General features: G+C 38.4%; 1 long non-coding RNA gene across 2 annotated transcripts; it reads right to left on the reverse strand.

Annotated features, from left to right (window-relative positions):
* Positions 1–5,724: 5,724 nt before the first annotated feature.
* On the reverse strand, positions 5,725–20,697 carry LOC112933313 (uncharacterized). 2 transcript variants are annotated; one of them, XR_012000395.1, is made up of 4 exons: positions 20,467–20,697; positions 19,466–19,562; positions 19,281–19,371; positions 5,725–5,857 (listed from the first exon to the last, which is right to left on the reverse strand). It is a non-coding gene; the product is annotated as an uncharacterized lncRNA (long non-coding RNA). The 2 variants fall into 2 exon arrangements; XR_012000396.1 differs by lacking the exon at positions 5,725–5,857 and adding an exon at positions 17,588–17,712.
* Positions 20,698–20,718: the final 21 nt, after the last annotated feature.

Below are 20,718 nucleotides of genomic sequence, written 5' to 3' on the forward strand. Positions count from 1 at the left end.
CCTATACATCTAGCCATTTTAAGGATCAGATACATTCTAATTCAGACATACTGCTAATATAATATACATGGTATGGAATCAGACATTCAGACATCAGTTTTTCAGAGAAATATCTATGCTAGAGTAGGAGTTGTCCTATTCATGATAGAGGTTTAATCAAGGAAGGAGTAGCTGCAGACCTATTTCCTTAAGACAGGAACTGATGCAATCAATTATAAAAGGTATTACTTCTGAATATGTACATATATGTGATCCTTGGGGGCAGAAGGAATAATTCTAAGCATTCTTCAGGCAAAAGTCATACTTGATTACACATTTTTTTTGTAGGTAAATAATTACATGTAGTTCCTTATTCTATGACTCTGTCTTTAGGGAAGCTCACAACACAGCAGCTTGCAAGAAAAATCTTCCAGTCATAGAGATGTTACAATCTTAGTAAGTAACCACACCCGTGTGACCAAATAAATCCTATCCCCTTTACTGTATTCTACTGGTTAGAAGCAAGTCACAGATCCCATCCACACTCAAGGGAAAGGGATTACACAGGACATGACTACCAGTAGTTAGAGATCATGGGCCCTCTTTACAGTCTGCCCTATGCAATAGGGAACTGGCTTAGAGATTAAAAACTAGGAAGAGATGATGTTAGGATCATTTTACTTAATATGTTTCAAGTGATCTGAAGAGAGGAAAAATTCATTTATTTCCAATGAAAATAATTTTCCAAATACTGAGATGTCATGGCACTGGGAACAAGTAAAGAAAAACAGGTAAATGGAAATCACAAGCAGCAACAGTAGCAATATCATTGGCAAGCAGCATGTGGACTTATATCTGAGATCCAAGACACAGAGGCAATAACTGGAACAGTCTTGGTGGAATCTAAGAGCAAGACAAGGTACCTCCCTTCTCGAGTGTCAGGAAATGCTGCCCAGAGAGGTTAGCAACAGTGGAGGAAACTGTGCTGGCCAGACCTACACCAAGAGAGGAGTGCATGGTGAGGTCTCTCAGAGATTCAAAAAAACTTTCCAGTGAAAGTCCAGACAAGATGGACTCTGTAACTGCTTTAAAAGAGACAGAGGGGTGCCTGGGTGGCTCAATTGATTAAGCATCGGATTCATGATTTCAGCTCAGGTCATGATCTTGGGAGTTGTGAAATGGAGGCCTGTGTTGGGCCCCATGCTGGGCATGGAGTTTGCTTGCCATTTTCTCTCTGCCTCCCCATCCGCCCCCACCCCTTGCTCGCATGCACTATCTCTTAAAAAAAAAAAAAAAGTTAAAAATAAATAAAAGAGACAGAAAGATAAAAAGACATTTTTATTCAACTCAACAAGACAGGGGTATTTGATGTGTACAAAACTGACTAGGCCCATAGTATATGGCTATCAAAGCTCAAAAAAGATAACTAATTTCTTACTGATTGGCTTGATTATAGATTCACTTTAATACTAAAACTCTCATCAACTAAACTCTACTGTGTTTTGGTATCTACCCTCATTTGTTTTCATTTTTTGTTGAGCAGTTATTGTGCTAGGAAATGCTTTAGGGACTTGGGATAAAATGTGAAAAAAAAAAACAGGTGAGGTCTCTGCCCTCATGGAGTTTATAATGGTGGGAAAGATGGACATTGAAAGAATAATTACACAAATAACCATATAATTATTATTGATGACTGTTATAAAGAACAAGAATAGGGCAGTTTAAGAAAAGTTTAATTAAAGAGGAATCCAGTCTAGCCTGTGGGATCAGGATTAAAGGAAAAGTGATATTCAAGCTGAGACCTGAAGAGGGGTTTCCCTACCAAGAGGTAGTGAAAGAACAAGCAGAGGAAACAAACACATAAGAAGGCCCTGAGATGGGAAGGAGTTTGAGGGGTATGGAAGGAAGTCTATATGGCTGGGGCATGGTGACCAAGAGCTCAAAATGGCAGTAACAATTATGTAGGACCTGGAAGATCATGTTAAGGATTTTAAATTTTTTTCTTAAGGGCAATGAGAAGCCACTTAGAGATTTTAAGCAGAGAAATGACTGTTATGGTCATCCCTCTACCCAATTCATGTATAGAATCCTAACCCCCAGAGATGATGGTATTAGGAGTTAGGGACTTTGAGAGGTGATTAGGTCATGCACTCTCCTGAATAGGATTAGTACCTGTAGAAAAGACACTCCAGAGAGATCCCTAGCCCTTCAGCCATATGAGGACAGTGAGAAGGTGCCGGCTATGAACTAGAAAGTGGCTAAAACTAGAAAGAAGTCCTTCACCAGAAGGCATTTTGATCTTGGATTTCAAGGCCTTCAGTACTGTAAGCAATAAATTTCTGTTCTTTATAAGGTAACCAGTCTGTGGAATTTTGTTATAGCAGCCAGAATAGACCAAGACAAATAACGTAATGTGATCTCTCTTTAAACTGTCACTCTCATAACTCATGAGGATTGGATTGGAGAAGAGGCAAGTGTAGATGTGGAACAGTCAGTTCAAAAAAAAAACTTTCCAGTGAAGGTCCAGACAAGTCAGTGAGAACGTTTTCACAATCATCCAGAGAGATACTTGGTGGCTTGGATGAGGGCAATTACAATGGAGATGGAGAGAGGTGGACAAATTCAACAAGTATGTTGAAAGTAGAAAGGTCATTTGATTGGATGGGAAGTACGCTTCACAAAGAGATTAAATTTTCAAGCATGACAACCAGGTTTCTAGCATGAACAACTGGATGGACAGAGTTGCCATTTACTGATAAAAGGAACTAAATGGCAGTAGATTTGTGGAGAAGTTCAAGAGGCTTCAGTTAAAAGGTGCAAGATGATCCTTTCTATTGCCTGTGGTGGTAGGGGTAATAATTTTTTTTATTTCTTTAAATTCAAGTTAGTTAACATATCATGTATTATTAAGTTCAGGGTAGAATTTAGTGATTCATCAGTGCATAAAACACCCAGTGCTCATTATATCAGGTACCCTCCTGAATGCCCATCACCCAATTACTCTGATTTTAAAAGATCATATTAGATAACAATTGAACCACGTGACTTTCCTTTTCAATACTAAATATGACTTACTCGTTAGGAGGTAGAGCATACCTGCTACAGAAGCAGACTATAATGTTACAGAGCAACCTTTGGACTTTTTCTACAATTTCTTTTTTTTTTTTCTTTTTAAAGATTGTATTTATTTATTCATGAGAGATCCAGAGAGAGAGAGAGGCAGAGACACAGGCAGAGGGAGAAGTAGGCTCCATGCAGGGAGCCTGATGTGGGACTCGATCCTGGGACTCCAGGATCACACCCTGAACCACTGAGCCACCCAGGTGTCCCTATAATTTATTTCTGAATGGAAATGCAACTGACCCTATCTTAATTTGGCAATGTTCTCCATAATCAACTTTAGCAAGTCAGTACTAAACAAATGAAGTACCCCCATTTATCTTTACTGATGTAGTAGCTACCAGAAAGTAAAACCTTTCAAACTAGAACCAAACAATTCCTTCAGTTTGTAGAAAACAAATTAAAATCATGAATGAGCAAATATTGCTCTTCTGAATATAACAGAAGAACATTTCTGAGCTCTTGTCCAATTATCTGAGGACAGCAAGTGACTATTTCTCTAAGCAAGAATAAAGGTTATTCTGCCAACATTATTATTATGGTATCCATGATGTGTGATATCCAGATTGTGAGTGTATCTTCCATATTAATATTTTATAAAATTGATTCATCCAAGTGCGTTTTGTTTTTCCATATTGACTGGCCTCTCAAGCCAAACACTGTAAAGCTGTTATAAATGGCACTATGTCTTATCCAACTTTGAGCCATAGTAGATATTCAGTTAATGTTCACTGGATAAAGAAAGTAATGTGTGTAGATTGTAAAATGTAGTGAAGATCAATAAGGGATGTAAAAATGTAGAAATATGACAAATGAATTCAGTATAGATAAGTGTTAAGAGAAATGCACTGGAAGAAAATAACTCAGATCACACAAAATATTGGGTTCTGGGCTATCAAAATACAATCAAAAGAAGAATCTAGAACACAAATAACTTTTTTACAGAAAATATCTATTCTGTGTTCTCTCTAGGATGGTAGTTTAATGCAATGAACTGTAAAGGGAGATTATATTCACCATAATGTAGAAATATTTTTTTCAGATATCAAAGACAAGCAGGTATTGACCATGAAAAGATAAGGAATTCTTATGTGAAAAAAATATACATTGAAAAGCAGTGAATGAAAAGATAAACACTTATAATTAGGCTTACAAAAATAGAAAATGGATTTATCTATCTCTTTGAAAACTCCTATCAAAGATAACAATTACTTTAAACAGTCATTCAGATTCTGTAATACTGAGAGATGGGGAATATTCCATAAACCATAAGTTAAAAAATTGAAATTGTTTCAAATCTCTGATGCATGTTTCACTTATTACCATGTATTTCCATAGTTTGGTTTCTTTAGCATAGTTAAATTGTAACCTGAACGGTACCTATTCAATCATCCACAATAGGGCATTCTAATTTTTACTGTGCAATCATTTGTAAACCACGGATCATATCCACTTTACATGTAAGCAACATCAGCGATGACTCTCAGGAAACCAATGCTGTGTGGCTCTTTCCAACAGTGCTCAGGTTTATAGCCCAACATGTTTTTTTAAGTCTTTGAAAGACTAAGATTGAATTGCAAAAGGATTAATGCACCACCTGCTCATCAACCTTAGCTTCAGAAACTGTCGTCTTTTTTTAAAGGGAAACTTAAACATTGGAGAGCATATCTGGGAGGAAGATTTATTTTTTACTTGATAACTCCCTACTGTTTGATTTTATGTATTTTCACCACACATATTATTATCTTACAGTAATCACAAACCACAACTTTAAAACACACACACTGCCTTGGAGATAGTGCTTTCCCCAAACTTCCATAGAACTTGGTAATATTTTTTTTAAAGATTTTATTTATTTGAGAGAGAGAGAGACAGAGAGCACATGAGAGAGCAAGCATGAGCAGAGGGGAAGGGCAGAGGGAGAGGAAGACAAGCAGACTCCCCACTGAGAGGGAGTGGGGCTAGATTCCAGGACCTCAGGATCATGACCTGAGCGGAAGGCAGAGGCTTAACTGACTGAGCCACCCAGGTGCCCCCTAACATTCTTACTATAAAATTCTCTATTATATTATGTAAAAACAAAGCTGAACGCCTATATAGTCAGTAAGAACAAGTTAATTTTCTGTATTCCCAGGGTCATATTATCAAAAACAAACTGGATTCTTCAAGATTCAAATCTCATTTTAATCAAATATTTTAATCACACCACAACAAACTTTTTTTTTTTTCACAACAAACTTTTTATTAAAGCTGCTAGCAAGAAAGAAAATGGGCTGAGTCAGATTGAGTTAAATAGTTGCATTTCTTAACCTCCAAGCTCTAATGAATGTACCATAAGCAGTGAAAATGCTTTTTTTTCTTCTTTAGAAAAAGGGCAGAGACCTAGACAAGTCATGAAAGGACTCAGCCACTGGGTAAAAAAGAATTGGCTGTGTTAGGCTCTGAGGTTAAGGTGCTAGGAAACAAAACAAGTACAACTCACCTGGAGTCCAGGGTCCAAATTCAACCCGGAAATGAGCCTCGGGTAAATTAGCTAATGTTATCTGTGCTCATGTGTGGCTCAGTTGTGCCAGTAAATTACCTTTTTATGAATAGTGGGCAAAGACATCTAGTTCACCTACATACCTTTCTTGGTGAGGAAAGCCACTTAGAGATCCAAAGACTGGATCTGAAGTTGTTCTGGAGAAGTCCAAATCAGAGCCTAGGACATCTTATGTTCGTCAAAATCCAGTAAAAACATTTTCTTTCCCCTTCAGCTCTGCGTTGTTTGAGAGAAATGGAACCAGTTATGGGGAACTTAAAAACAACTGGCTGACAAAGCCATCAGTTTTCCTTTAAGACTTTTCAACATGCATTTAACTTGATGTTTTGTGGAACAAAATTTAGGGGTTGGAAAATTTCCTAGGATTATCTATACTAGAATACATAACCTCAGCATGTAGTCCAAATATCTCTCCAGTTCCCCTTAATACTTCATATTTGTGGTTTTCAGTTAGGGTGGGATGGGCTTGACTTGCATACTCTTAGTTTGGAAAACCCAGCACAACGATGGAATATAGTGAGTCTGCAACTATCCACCTCTGGTGTACACTTTACACACATGCATATGCATCAGTGTCTATATCACTAGATGTCAGATTTTACTGTATTCCATTATCGTGCCTTCTCACAGTAGACCAACCCATCCACCAACTAAACAGATTTTACCAAGCTTAATTTTTTTGGATTACATTAGGAAAGCAAGTCATATTCTTACAAATTGCACATGGTCTCCCACTCTGAAAACAGTTACTCTGACTTTTCTGTTCAGTTCTTCTGCTAACAGCATCCTTTTCCTAAGCAAATTCCTCCCACCTTTATGATAGCAAAATTGCAATTCATAATAATGCAATCTGACATTAAAAAAGATTGCTCAAATAAATTTTGAGTGAGTTCCTACCTAATTATAATGTCTCCATTATATATTGTGGAATTTGCTGCCATTTATTATTGATATTGCTGCCAATTCACTCACTTTTCACAGAATTGCATTAAGTATAGGAAGGCACCATAGTCTCTGGATTCAAATGACAGGGCCTAAGATTAAAATTCTAATTCTCTACTGATGCAGCCACGAGATGATAAAACAAAAATGTTCGTATTTTATTTAAAATAAGCATCTTTACTAAAATTACTGGACATTATTTAAAAATATTCTAAGGCCACTTCTTTTTAATTTAAATTCATTTTCTAAGGCCACTTGTAAAAGTAAAGAGATTTAGCACCTTTATTAATAAACCCAGAGGCTGCTGCCACAGGAGGCCTGTGTTGGATCCAAAGTACGTGAACCCTGGAGCCAAGCTCTAGAGTAGGCCATTTGAACTCTGCTACTTTAATTTCAAATTCTTTCTTGAGGTTTTTTCACTTCCCTTTTGAATTCTGACTTATTTTGGTCTTTCACTTCTTACACAATTTTCTTCATGTATTTTCACCTCATTTTGAACTAACACAGTGTAGTGGACCTGCTTTTTTGAGTATGTCCTACAGATATGCTTTACTGTCTCTACGGATGTTATTTCACTCCTCATCCTTTTTTTCTCATAACTTTGTATGCCATCAGACCTTGATATTTTTCTGTTGCTCTTTTTTTTTAAAAAAAAATGTTTATTTATTTATTCATGAGAGACACAGAGAGAGAGGCAGAGACATAGGCAGAGGAAGAAGCAGGCTCCCCATAAGAGCCTGATGCGGGACTCGATCCCAGGACCTCAGGATCATGCCATGAGTCAAAGGCAGACGCTCAACCTCTGATCCACCCAGGCATCCCTCTGTTGCTCATTTTTATGTGAATTTAGTTTTCTTGAACTTGAAAAAGGAAGACTGGTTCAGATAGTATTTATAACTTCAGTTGTTAAAAATAGGACAGTTTGCTTTTCGAGGTTTCCTGAGTATTTCCCTCTCCCACGCTAGTCCGGACCTTCTCTTTCCTTCTTTGCTATTCTCATTCTGCTGAATTCTGATTGTGCACCCAGCCATTTTTCCTCACCTTGGGGCCCTAGCCTCCAGGTAAAACAGTGGGTCCGTTTTGAGAGTTTGTGGGTTTAAACCACCTTGGTCCCTATAGGCCTTTCCTTGAGATCCTCAGTTTCATAGCCACCCACTAGCTGTGTGGCCTTGGACAAATTGCTCTACCCTTCTGTGCCTCTGCTTCCCCATTTGTACAATGGAAAAAGTGAGGTAGTTAAAAGTAGTTAAAATACTGCTTGACAGGCAGTGATCGCTTTTTGAATGTTTGTTTAACGGGTAAAATACCCATCTGCACCTTTTTCTGAACTCACATTTAAGTTGTAGAAGCTCTCAGGTCAACTGATGGCAACTATCCCAAATCCTCAGCAACTCAGGAAGTCTATTCATGTGATAACCATAGTTAAGGTTTTGATTTGCTCAATCAACATGGCTCATACTATTTTGGTTTTAATAAAAAATTCAAGAGAAAAGAAAGCAGCTTAGTATCTTCCTGCTAAGAATACAAATGCCCTTTCCTCCAGAAGCTAGTCATTTCTCATTATATCTACTTCATTTTTTTCCCCTCCCTAGACTCTCTAGGAACTAAGAGGTCATTTTATTTGTGTATAATAAAATACGACTTTTCAATACCTGGTACTATTAGCAAATGTGGCAATCTTTTTAGAAAGGTCCTGAGAAGACTTTTCTTAAAAGCCTAGGGCATTAATAAAAAGCGTTTTGAAATTTTCATTTTAACAGCCAGTGATTTACTGCTGGAAATTTCTATTATTTATAGTCAGTATCACACCTCTTTAACTTGTTGGATCTTATTTTCTCCTTTGTAAGCAACTGTACTTTAAAACATGTAAATACAAAAAAGGCTAACCAACCAGGTTGCCAAAAAGTATTTTTTTACATCAGCTTAGGATTTTTCTAGGAAAATATGACCAAAAAAAAAAAAAAAGGTATGGTTGGGGGCTCAGGACAACTAAATGAAATGTATGAACCTGGTTTGAATCCTGAACCAAATTTTTTTTTCTTCTTTTTCTACAAAAGAAAATTATTGGCAAAATTAATGAAATTTAAATAATGTGTACAAATAACAACTTTGAATGAATATTCCTGATTTAGATAAATACACTGTGAAACTATGAGAGAACAAACCTAAAATATTTGGGATAAAGAGGCATCATGCCTGTATGTTATTTTAAGAGTTCAGAGAAAAAGTGAAGATGTCAAAACAAATGTGTAAAATGTTAACATTTGGGGAATCTGGGTTAAGGGTACATGAAAATCCTGTGTATTTGTCTCTCACAACTTCAGCAAAAGTCTGAAATTATTTTATTTTATTTATTTAAGATTTATTTAGTCATGAAAGACACACAGAGAGAGAGAGAGAGAGAGAGAGAGAGAGAGAGGCACAGACAGGCTTCACATTGGGAGCCCGACGTAGGACTCAATCCTGGGTCCCCAGGATAATGCCCTGGGCTGAAGGTGGTGCTAAACCGCTGATCCACTGGGGCTGCCCCGAAATTATTTTAAAATAAAAAAGGGTTTTAAAAGTTGGGGAAGTTAAGAGCAGAAAAAAGTAAGGTCAATGTCTTGAGGGTTTATTTGAACATTTACAAAATCTGTGAATGTTACACAGGGAACACAAAACCCTTATTTTGTAAGAAAAGGTAGGAGCTGAGAGTGCCTCAAATAGTTGGCTAGGGAGACATCTACAAAATCTCTCGCTAAAGATACTCACTTTGATAGGTGCACTAATGTTTGCTTCGATGAACTTTCATTCCATATTAGCAGAATCAATGATATGCTGGTGATCTAATAACTCAGGTTAATGTGATTAGAAATACCAGCAATATCAGATTGGCGGAGATGAAGGTGAGGTATCATGCTAGCATGGGGGGCAACAATGGTACTTGTAATTTGTTGGTGGGATTTAGATTGATAAAACCTAGTGTAATCTTTTGAGGAACCATCAGGTAGTATATATCACATTTTAAATGTCCATACCCTTTGACTCTACTTTTAGAAATTTATCCTAGGGAAATAGTGGGGCAAGTGAACAAAGATGTATATTCAAAGATGTTCACTAACACAGCAAAGAACAGGAAACTATGTGTCTATCAGTAGGGAGTTAAATAAATTATGGTTTATCCATGCAAGAGAATATTCTTCAGGATATCCCTAATATATTAAATGAAAAAGTAAAACTAGTATATATAGTATGATCTTCTGATATTTACATTACTTATTTACATTTAAAGTGGGAATATTTTATAGGCTTTTTTTTAAAAGAGTTTATTTATTTATTCATGAGAGACACACAGAGAGAGAGAGAGAGAGAGGCAGAGACACAGGCAGAGGGAGAAGCAGACTCCATGGAGGGAGCCCGACGTGGGACTCGATCCCAGGTCTCCAGGATCACGCCCTGGACCCAAGGCGGCGCTAAACCGCTGAGCCACCCGGGCTGCCCTATAGGCTTTTTTTTTTTTTTTAATTGAAGGAATATATGCTAAAAAGAATTGTGGGTAGGAAAGTATTAAGATGAATATATATTGCATCATCTGTAGCAGACTACATAATTTGCAAAATGAAAATGTGGAGCCCCCGTGTTAAAAAATAAAAAATTTCAAGATAGTGACAGCTGAGCATTAAATTAGGTGTGGGGTCCTTCTAAATATAGGGCCCTGTAAGATTCCATAAGCTGCATGCCCTTGAAGCTGACTCTGGCTCTACATTGTGCTTTACACTTAGATATATGCAACACTGTAATATACATTACACTGTTTGGTATATACTAAGACACACACTACAGTAATGGTAATATATGACAGGTAGTTGGAAATATACCTGTTGTCTGTCTCTGCCCTGCCCCCACCCTCCTGTTGTTATTTTGGGTATTGTAATAAGAGCAGTACTTTGTGATAAGAGCCATCCAAAGTGTGTTTAAATTATTCCTAAAAGAAGCTAGCACACTAAGGGTGCTGAGATTAACAATTTACTGGTACCCTTTGGATCACTTCACATGCCACAAGAGTGCCTCCAAGAGGCACTCAATGAGACAGAGATGTGTGCAGCTCTCAAAAAAAATTTCTGTTGCAAATTTTAATTACTTTTAATGAGGTTCTACGATAATGACTACCAGGGACAGATAAATGATGGGTAATTTTTTCCTCTTTTCATGTGGCAAGTAGAAGTAAAAGAAAAAAATAAGAACAAAGAACATAAAGGAATTTCCTATTTCTAGAAATTAAATAGCTCTCCTAGGCCACCCATGTGTGGATGTTTTTCTACTGCTCTAAATGGTTCTGTGATATCCTTGAATTAACCAAATAATATTACTAGTCATTAGTTGACTTGATCTGTCTACAAGTTAAATGCTTCCTCTGATGCTTCTATTTATAAGTAGAACTAAAAACCTGGGAGGTCTAATTTGGGATCAGCACGGTAGCTTCTGGTCTGCCATGTAGAACATCAGGGTTTGATTAGGCAGATCTTAGGGTCAAAGCCAAAAGGCGAGGGACCAAGACATTCTAGTATCTAATGGGCTCTAAATAAGATGGTTTAACACCTACCAGGCTCTGATTTTCATTAGTGATAAAGACAAAAACTTTTAACAAGGGCCTAATGATGTTGGGATAAGTACCAGGTGAGAGGACAAAGGTTTCCAGGATTCAACCAAAACGGGGAAGGATTTGTTGTTAAGTATTTTTCTGCAGTCCATCATAAGGCAATCAGTGGTCAAAGTCTAAATTACACCCCAGGAGCTACAGACCTTTGACTTTACAGGCATCTGGAGAATCTGCTGAAGCTATTTGAGTTCTCCAAGACTTCAGGGTTTTGTATAAGATAGTGACAGAACTATAAATAGAAAGCTGATAAATGCTATGAGGTATTGTGAACTTCAAGACTAATTTCTGTAGTTAAAAGTCTTCTTTCTTGTATTATTTTTTAATTCATCTTATATGTGTATACATGATACCATATGTCACATATAATCTATGCCAATAGATAGAAACAACTAATAAATACACCAGAGTCTTCCTCATATGTGATTATCCAAGGTAGTCATCTGTTTTAGGGCATCAGTTCCATCTTTATTGAAGTTATTAATATCATTCATATTCATGAGGATTTTCATCAGTCTGACTAGCACAACTATTCTCAAAATTCAAAACAGGACCCATAACATAGGTATATTACACTTGGTAGAAATCTATCATTTTCACAAATGCAGAAAATAGCTCTATTTAATGCACTTGCCCTTTGTATTCTCCGTAGATACTTAACTGCTTCAACCTTAAACATCACAAGGACTTTTGTTTTTTTTTTTCATCACAATGACTTTTGAAGGGATATTAGACATACACACAACACACACACACACACACACACACACACACACATATACTTGACATGAAGAACTTTGTAATGATGATCCTCTGCAGACTGAATGGACTATGATTCAAGTAATATTGAGCTCCCCATTAATGAATGTGTTGCACTTCATGAAGTGAGAATTCAAGCACAAACTACATGGTTGGCCTAGATAACATATGTGTGCTATGCTTCTAACTCAGACATCATGAACATGAAATAATTCTTACTGGTCCTGAACAAGACAGAAGATAGTAGCAGAGAATGAAGAGGAGGCAAATGAGAGAAATACCATAAAGATATTCTATTTATTCAATACAAGTTGCCACTCTCTGAACATAGAACCCAGGAGAAAATAATAAAAAAATCAAAAACATTTAGTTTTTTTGCAGTTTAAGAAACTACTTGTAGATTAGCCCCATTAGGATTTTTTTCATTTTTTGTTGTTTGGAAGGAATCCACCCTGAACAGGGTGACTAACCAAGGAGAACTCTGCATTTTTTTTGTCGGTATCAGAGATGGTTCCAGATCAGTGTGGATGTGGCAGGAGACTCCACTCCTGACTCTAACTGAGAAGGCATGGCCCTGAGACAGGCTAGTACAGGGAAACCAGAATGTCTGGCAGATGGGCCCCAATTGAGCAGAGGAAGAACATTTAAGACACGTTTTGCCTCTTTGGGAGGTGACTCAAGAACTGAGATGTAGTCTGGGCCTTCAAGGAACTAGGGAAGGCTGCAGCAACAAGAAACTCAGATTAGACCTCACAGGCTCAATGTCACAGTCTTTTAGAAGAATGTCATCAAGAAAATGGCATTTGAGAAAACTCAAGAGAAAAACTTGAGAGCAGAAATGAACCCATTTCTGGGTTCATGAATCTATTTAAATGAATCTATTTCAATGAATCTATTTAAAAAGTGAAATGGATTGGCTACTATCAGCCTGTTTCTTGAAACATTATTTGGTACATTTTTTAAATATAAGAGATATATAATCATTATTTATGTAATACTTTGACATACTGTAGAGCACATCACATCTATTACTGTGAAGCCTATTTATCCTTATTTTAATTCTGTCCTTACCTTGGGCTGAAACCACCCTACACGTGAGAAGTAAGAACAAATCTAGTACTTCTCAGAGTGTGTTCCAGGAAACAGCGCCAACAGCATTGCACTTGTTAAAAACTCAAATCTTCACATGCTATCTCCTAGACCTACTGAATTAGAAACTCTGGGGACAGAGTCTACCAGTTTGGGTTTTCAGTCTTCCAACTGGTTCTAAAGAACTCTAAAGTTTGAGAACCACTGCCTTAGGCATTTTAGAACTAGGCCTCTTTAGAGCCTGTTTAGGAAAAAAAATATATTTTTTTCTGTCTCTTCACGGTACTATTCTCATTTCTTTTCTTTTTTTTTTTTATTTATGATAGTCACAGAGAGAGAGAGAGAGAGAGGCAGAGACACAGGCAGAGGGAGAAGCAGGTTCCATGCACCGGGAGCCCGATGTGGGATTCAATCCCGGGTCTCCAGGATCGCGCCCTGGGCCAAAGGCAGGCGCCGAACCGCTGCTCCACCCAGGGATCCCACTATTCTCATTTCTGATTACCAGTGTGTAGTAGTAGTTTCCTACACCAAACAATTCTGTGACAGCAGGTGGGTGTCCTACAATTTAACTCAATTCTGACACCACCTGGAGATAGTGTCAGATTCCACAGGTTAAGGCCTCAGCCCCACAAGACCTAGCACTGCCCCCCTCAACTTCACACACCAATCACAAGTTCAAGCTGTCACCTGTACATCTGACCAACCAGCTGTAAATCAGATTATTTTATATAACCTCCTTCCTGGGGCTTGATTAATTTGCTAAAGCAGCTCATAGAACTGAGGAAAACAGTTTATGTACTAGACTCACCAGTTTATTATAAAAGGATATAACCTAGGAATAGTCAGATGGAAGAGATGCATAGGATAAGGTATGCGGAAAGGAGCAAAGAGCTTCCAGGATCTCTCTGGACTCGCCACCATCTTAGCACTTCCACATCCACCAACCGGAAAGCTCTCCAAATCCATCCTTTTTGGGGTTTTTATGGAGGCTTCATTAAGTATGCATGATTGATTAATTCATTGGCCATTGATTCAATCTCTAGTCCCTCTCCCTCCCCAGGGGTCAGAGGTGGGTGATGGGACTGAAAATTCCAAGCCTCTAATCACACACTGTTTCCCCTGGCAACCAGCCCTCCCCCCCCCCCCCATCCTTAGGAACTACCCAAAAGTCACTGCATTAACATAAACTAAGCGGTTGGAAGGGGCTTGTTAGGAATAACAAGACACCCATTTCATTCTGGAGCTCTTTCAGGAGCTGAGAAGGAAAGATGCCCCTGTAACTCTTATTACTAAGGAAATTATGAAGGTTTTAGGAGTTATGTGTCAGGAACCATGGAGGAAGACCAAATATATATTTAATATAAACCACAATATCACAAAGGCCCAGGAGAGATCTGTGTTATAGGCCAGGGAGGCAGCATGGTGGTTTTGTCTGTTCAGGCTGCTATAACAAAATACCATAGACCAGGTGCTTATCAACAACAGAAATTTTTCTTCTTTTTTTTTTTTTTTTTTTTTTTTAAGATTTTATTTTCAAGTAACTACAACACCCAGTATGGTGCTAGAACTCACAACCCTGAGATCAGGAGTCACATGCTCTTCCAACTGAGTCAGCCAGGTGCTCCCAGAAATTTATTTCTCACAGTTCTGCAGGCTGGAAAGTTCAAGATCATGGCAGTGGCCAATGTGGTGAGATCACATTTCCTCATAGACCCCCATCTTCTCACTAACCTCACTTGGCAGAAGGGATGGAGGACCTCTCAGGGCCTCTTTTTCTAAGGGTACTAATCCCATCAGTGAGGATTCTATCTTCATGACCTAATTACTTCCCAAAGGCCCTACCTCCAAACACCATCACATTGGGGATGAGGTTTCAACACATGGATTTTAGGACACAAACATGCAGTCCATAGTAATGGTCAACTAGAAACTGGGAGTTTTGCAGCTTGTCAGATCTGAAATCAAACTGGGACTCCACTTGTTAGTTGTACAGGGTCTTGAGCAAACTGCTCAGCCTCTCTCAACTTTAGTTTACTTATTTAAAAAGTGGAAGGGACGCCTGGGTGGCTCAATCAGTTAAGTGTCTGCCTTTGGCTCAGGTCATGATCTCAGGATCCTGGGATGGAGCCCCGCACCAAGCCCTGCATCAGGCTCTCTGCTAAGTGGGGAGTCTGCTTCTCCCTCTCTCTCAAGTAAGTAAATAAAATCTTAAAAAAAAAAAAAAAAGTGGAAATAATGCCTACCTTGAAAGGTTACTATGAACACTGAAGTTTATGTGCCTATATGGTATTCAGGAGTGCTGGCTCTGGTGTCAGGCCCAGTTCAAATGCCAACTTTTCTACTTACTGTGTGATCTCGGACAAATTACTAATCCTCTCTGTTCTTCCATTTTCTCATTTGTAAAGTGAGTAATAACATACTTGCCTTACAGTGTTATTGTGAGGACTTAATGACCTAATATATATCAGTTGCTTAAAAGACTGCCTGTTCAATAGTTATGCTTGTAATAGAAATACAAATAAAAGCAATGATAATACAAGTACATAAAACCTAAAATATGGTAGGTACTCAATATAATTATTAGTCATTATAAAATTCTTCCTCACATAGTATTATAAGCGGTTCCAGTATATAGGCACCCCCGATACTTTTATATATTCTTTACATTCTAATGTCTTCCCTCCCCTCTGAATAAGCTCCGTGTACTATATTAATATCAATTTCCTGTTTTTTTTAAAGGTTTCATTTATTTATTCATGAGAGAGACACACACAGAGAGAGAGAGAGAGGCAGAGATACAGGCAGAGGGAGAAGCAGGCTCCATGCACAAAGCCAGACGTGGGACTCAATCCCAAGTCTCCAGGATAATACTCTGGGCCTGGGCTGAAGGGCAGCGCTAAACCGCTGAGCCACCCAGGCTGCCCCTGATTTACTGGTTTTGATAGTTTACTGTAGTTATTCAGGATGCTACCATTGGAGAGGGCTTGAGTGAGGGTTTGTACATTTTTTTTAATGCCTATGAATCTGTAATTATTTAGAAATAAAAAGCAAAAAAAAAAAAAAAAAAGGAGTAGGGAGCTTACCTGAAGTGAGAAATATTGGGGTAAGAGTTGGTCCTATACGTCATCCACCCCAGTTCCTTATTTACCAGTCCCTAGAATCCTAAGCTTCCTCTTTACCAGTGTGAGCTAATGGAAACCACGGAAGCCTGACTGTTAAGGGGCTAGTCCAGGCTTTAGCGGAGCCTGGTGAGGCATGAACCTGCAGAATCTCTGATGCATGGAATTCTAACGTAAGGAACATCGTAATCCCCGTAACTCCATGACCTAAAACGGTCCCTGGTGCACAGAGGCAAGGACAAGAGACGTACGCTTCCTGATCAGATTTGTAAATCCTAATATTTTCCTCATAGAAACACTGCCACATACTGTGATCAGGCTCTGTGATGTTCACTTACATCCTTTATAGATTAAATAAACTTTTGTGGGGCAGCCGGGGTGGCTCAGCGGTTTAGCGCCGCCTTCAGCCCAGGGCATGATCTGGACACCCGGGATCGAGTCCCACATCAGGCTCTCTGCATGGAGCCTGCTTCTCCCTCTGCCTGTGTCTCTGCCTCTCTCTCTCTCTCTCTCTCTCATGAATAAATAAATAAAATTAAAAAAAAAAAAAAAAAGCTTTTGTGGGCTAACCTGAACACCTACCCACTAATCATGACCTATGGACCTATTTCAAAGAACTAATCTTCAAGCAAACTTCTGAAATACTACCAATCTTTAAGTTATTATACTTATGCGATGCTATTAAAAACAAAATTTTTAATTGAGGAATAACAGTGATCATTCTAGGCTCACTATTTTCAAGTTTCCAAATAGTGTTCTGCTTAACACTAACATCTTAAAAGTTCCCATTACCACCCACCCTGTAAGTTCCTAAAATTGTTAGACCAAGGAAATTTTTTTTTTAAACATTTACTAACGCTGAGGAACTCTCTGAGAGACACTGCTCTAAGTCATATGATCAGTCTTCTTGACTATTTGGCTTTTAAATGGCTCCTTCTATGGTATTTATTTTTAAAAATTAAAAAACATTATTTTAGGCCCAAATAAAAAGCGAGTGAAAAAAGCTTTAAAAAATCTAGGCATGGGGATCCCTGGGTGGCGCAGCGGTTTGGCGCCTGCCTTTGGCCCAGGGCGCGATCCTGGAGACCCGGGATCGAATCCCACATTGGGCTCCCGGTTCATGGAGCCTGCTTCTCCCTCTGCCTATGTCTCTGCCTCTCTCTCTCTCTCTCTCTCTCTCTGTGACTATCATTAAAAAAAAAAAAAAAAATCTAGGCATGTTTGCCTGGTAGCAATATAAAAAATATACCAACCAGTCATCAATGATTTGTACCCATATATTACAAGTTTTCTCCAATTAATTAGTCAAAACTGACCTTAAGTTGAAGAAAAATTGTGTGGCTCATCTCTCTCAATCAAATTAATACCTACAGCTAGCTTTTCTAATTCATCATCTCTTACCATTCAGGAACTTCAGTCAAAGTAAAGAAGTAGTTTTTTCCAGAGTTCCCAAGTTGTAAGTCAGAAAAGTTCTGGCAATAAAGAGGAATAAATGGAAGCCCCCCTATTCCTGATCAGCTGTTTTCCTAAGAAAATAAAGGCATATTACCAAAAGTCCAATGTTTTTCTCTCAAAAAAAGAAACAGTCCATCTATTAAAAAATACAGATTAGGGATCCCTTGGTGGCTCAGCGGTTTAGCACCTGCCTTTGGCCTAGGGCCCGAACCTGGAGTCCCGGGATCGAGTCCCGTATCCGGCTTCCAGCATGGAGCCTGCTTCTCCCTCCTCCTGTGTCTCTGCGCCTCTCTCTCTCTCTCTATCATAAATAAATAAATAAATCTTTAAAAAAAAATACAGATTACATTTTAGCTGATTTAGCAACATATAAAATTGCTTCCTGTTTCAGCATATACTACCCAGTTTTGCTCAAGAAATCATCCACAATTCCCCAAACAGAAACAGAAACTATAAGATCCATGTTATAGATTAAAGAAACACTCCAACAGTCTTCAATTTAATGTATGAGAATATTCCAAACTGCTTAAATGAATTACCAATTATAATTCTTTTTAAAATTACATTTGATCAAATAAATAAATAAATAAATAAAATTACATTTGATCAACTAAAACCTGTGTAAAGCTTCACAAATCCTTTCACAAATCTCTGCTGCAGAACAAAGAGTTTCTTTATTCTGAAAGCGACTAAGAGGACCATTTCATGACACATTCACTGAAAGCAAGTATCTCCATAATATTTTAGACTTTTCTTATACTAAAGTACTAATAAGTCAGGCTATGAAGTAACCTGACCTTGAATATCTTATTTGAAAACAGGTGTTGTATGTGGGTTTTATAGTTTGATTAGAACTATATTTCATATACACAAAAAACAGGTGTTAAAAAGTCTGTTGAAATGGTATTAATGGCTGCATTTACTTCCTTAGTTCAGCAAGTTAAATTTCTTAAATCTCCTAACTACAGATAGAACTACCATATCTTGCCATTTAGGTTGCCAATCTGCATTTAGATCTATGGATCTAACTCCTGGAAGAACTTCTTTACACTTCTGATAAACTATGTATGTTCTGTCTGGGAAGAACCGGAAGTACAGAACAGGCAGTGATAATTTCAAATGACAAATTTAGGCCAGGAAGCAGACTACCAAAGCAATATAATTAAGCATAATTGTTCCACTTTACAAACTGTGTCACAACTATTTTTAAACATATTGGGGGGTCTGCCCTAAAACTTATGTCTAATCTACTCCCTGAACTTTGTCCCTGGAATAAGCATGATACATAATTAAGAAAAAAAAATTAAGAATTCTTAGAAGGGATCCAGTGTAAATTAAAAGCAGTTAACAACTCAATCCACATTCTTAATCAAGGAGTGTTAGCTTGAAAAAAATTTAAAAAGATGTGTTAGCTTGTTTTTTTAACTTAAGGAACATACATTGAAAGAAGATGAGATTCAGGTCCTATATTTGATAAATAGTCATGGAGGGCATACCATGTGCCAAGTACTACTAGGTACCTAATACATGATTGAGAACAAAACAAGTATGTTCCTTGACTTCAGGGTACTTATGGTCTAGAAAGGGAGAAAGACTTCAGAAAGATATTAAATACTAATAATAAAAGAAACTAAATTACTGTGGTTATTTCCTGGTTGTGCTGCATGTCTCAGTGGGTAACTGTGATCACAGTCTTCTCTTGGGGGTATTCTGCAGAGAATCAGTTGCAGCTGGGAGAAAAAGACATAGGATGATGGACAACTTTATAACCTTCCTCATGAAAGCGACTATGGAATTTATTCCAATAAGTAACAAAATATTCACCTATTCATTCACGTTGACAGGATAACTTCTAATCATAGGATTAGTTATCACGGGATCACTTCTATCATAATTCACCCGTAATTTGTTTTCAAGAATCCTGTTTGTAGCAAAGAAATCCATGATGGTGGTACACGCACACACTCACACATACGTATTTTTTTCAACCTAATTTTCTTATCCTAAAGTTATTTTGAAAACATCCGTGCTCCAGTGTGCAACGTTACTTCAATTAAATTATTCTTTGGAGAAGAGGCTCTCTAATGAACTTCGTTTATATTTTAAGATCGGCAATGAAATTACATTCAAGTCAACTGTCAGTGTGAATTATTTCCAGGTAGGGCTTGTTTCTCTAGGCGGCTGAAAGTATACAAAGTACTGAGAATTTTGAAGGGATATATATATATATTTTTTTTTAATTTTGAAGGTATATATATATTTTTTTGAATTTTGAAGGTATATATATTTATTGTATTTTATGTGTGTGTGTATATATATATATCTTCAAAATTCTCAGTACTTATATATATATCAGTAAAAAAAATTGGGAGGGAAGGGGGTGGGCGAGGAGTAAAAGTTCCGAAAGAAATCCCCCAAAACCTCGTCAAATTCAAACACACCCAAATGCTCCTACACCGCCCCCCTTCCTTCCGACCCGAGGTCTTGCAGCCTACTTCGTTTTCCCTGCATATGTGAGATGCGATCAATGGGTAAATATATCTTCAAACTATTTCCTCCCCCCCCCTTTTTTTCTGAAATATTCGCACACGTTCCTCCGTAGCTCGCATTATTTCCGCGTCTCTAGTACTAATATTCCCGATACCAATGTACATCCCTGGAATCCATTCTCTCCGCAGTCGCAGTACTGCATCACGGCCGGTGCCACGGTCTCCGCCTTCCACAAGTTAGCACTTGGTGGCCAAGCAGCTTCTTTAACTTCCTAAGACGAGATACCTTAAGAGGCAGTAGCATCCCTGGGTCACCAGCGCTTCCCGAGCTCCTACCTGTTGCGGGGACAGGTCTGCAGGGATGGACGGGTCGGATGCGCCTAAGGCGTCCTTTCCCTTTCCCACCCGCTGTCCCTCTCGCTTCCCGCCGCGACTCGCGAACGCACGTCCCCCCCCCGCCCTGCGCGTCCCAAGCCCACGGCCCGGGCCTCGCGCGGCGGGAACCCCGGGGGGGGGGGGCGCGTGTCCCGACCCAGACTGGGCCGAGGCGCGGCTCCCACTTCCTGTAAAGCCAGCGGAGCGCGCGAG

Source organism: Vulpes vulpes, chromosome 3 (genome assembly GCF_048418805.1).
Source record: "Vulpes vulpes isolate BD-2025 chromosome 3, VulVul3, whole genome shotgun sequence".
In the NCBI taxonomy this organism is placed as follows: Eukaryota; Metazoa; Chordata; class Mammalia; order Carnivora; family Canidae; genus Vulpes; species Vulpes vulpes.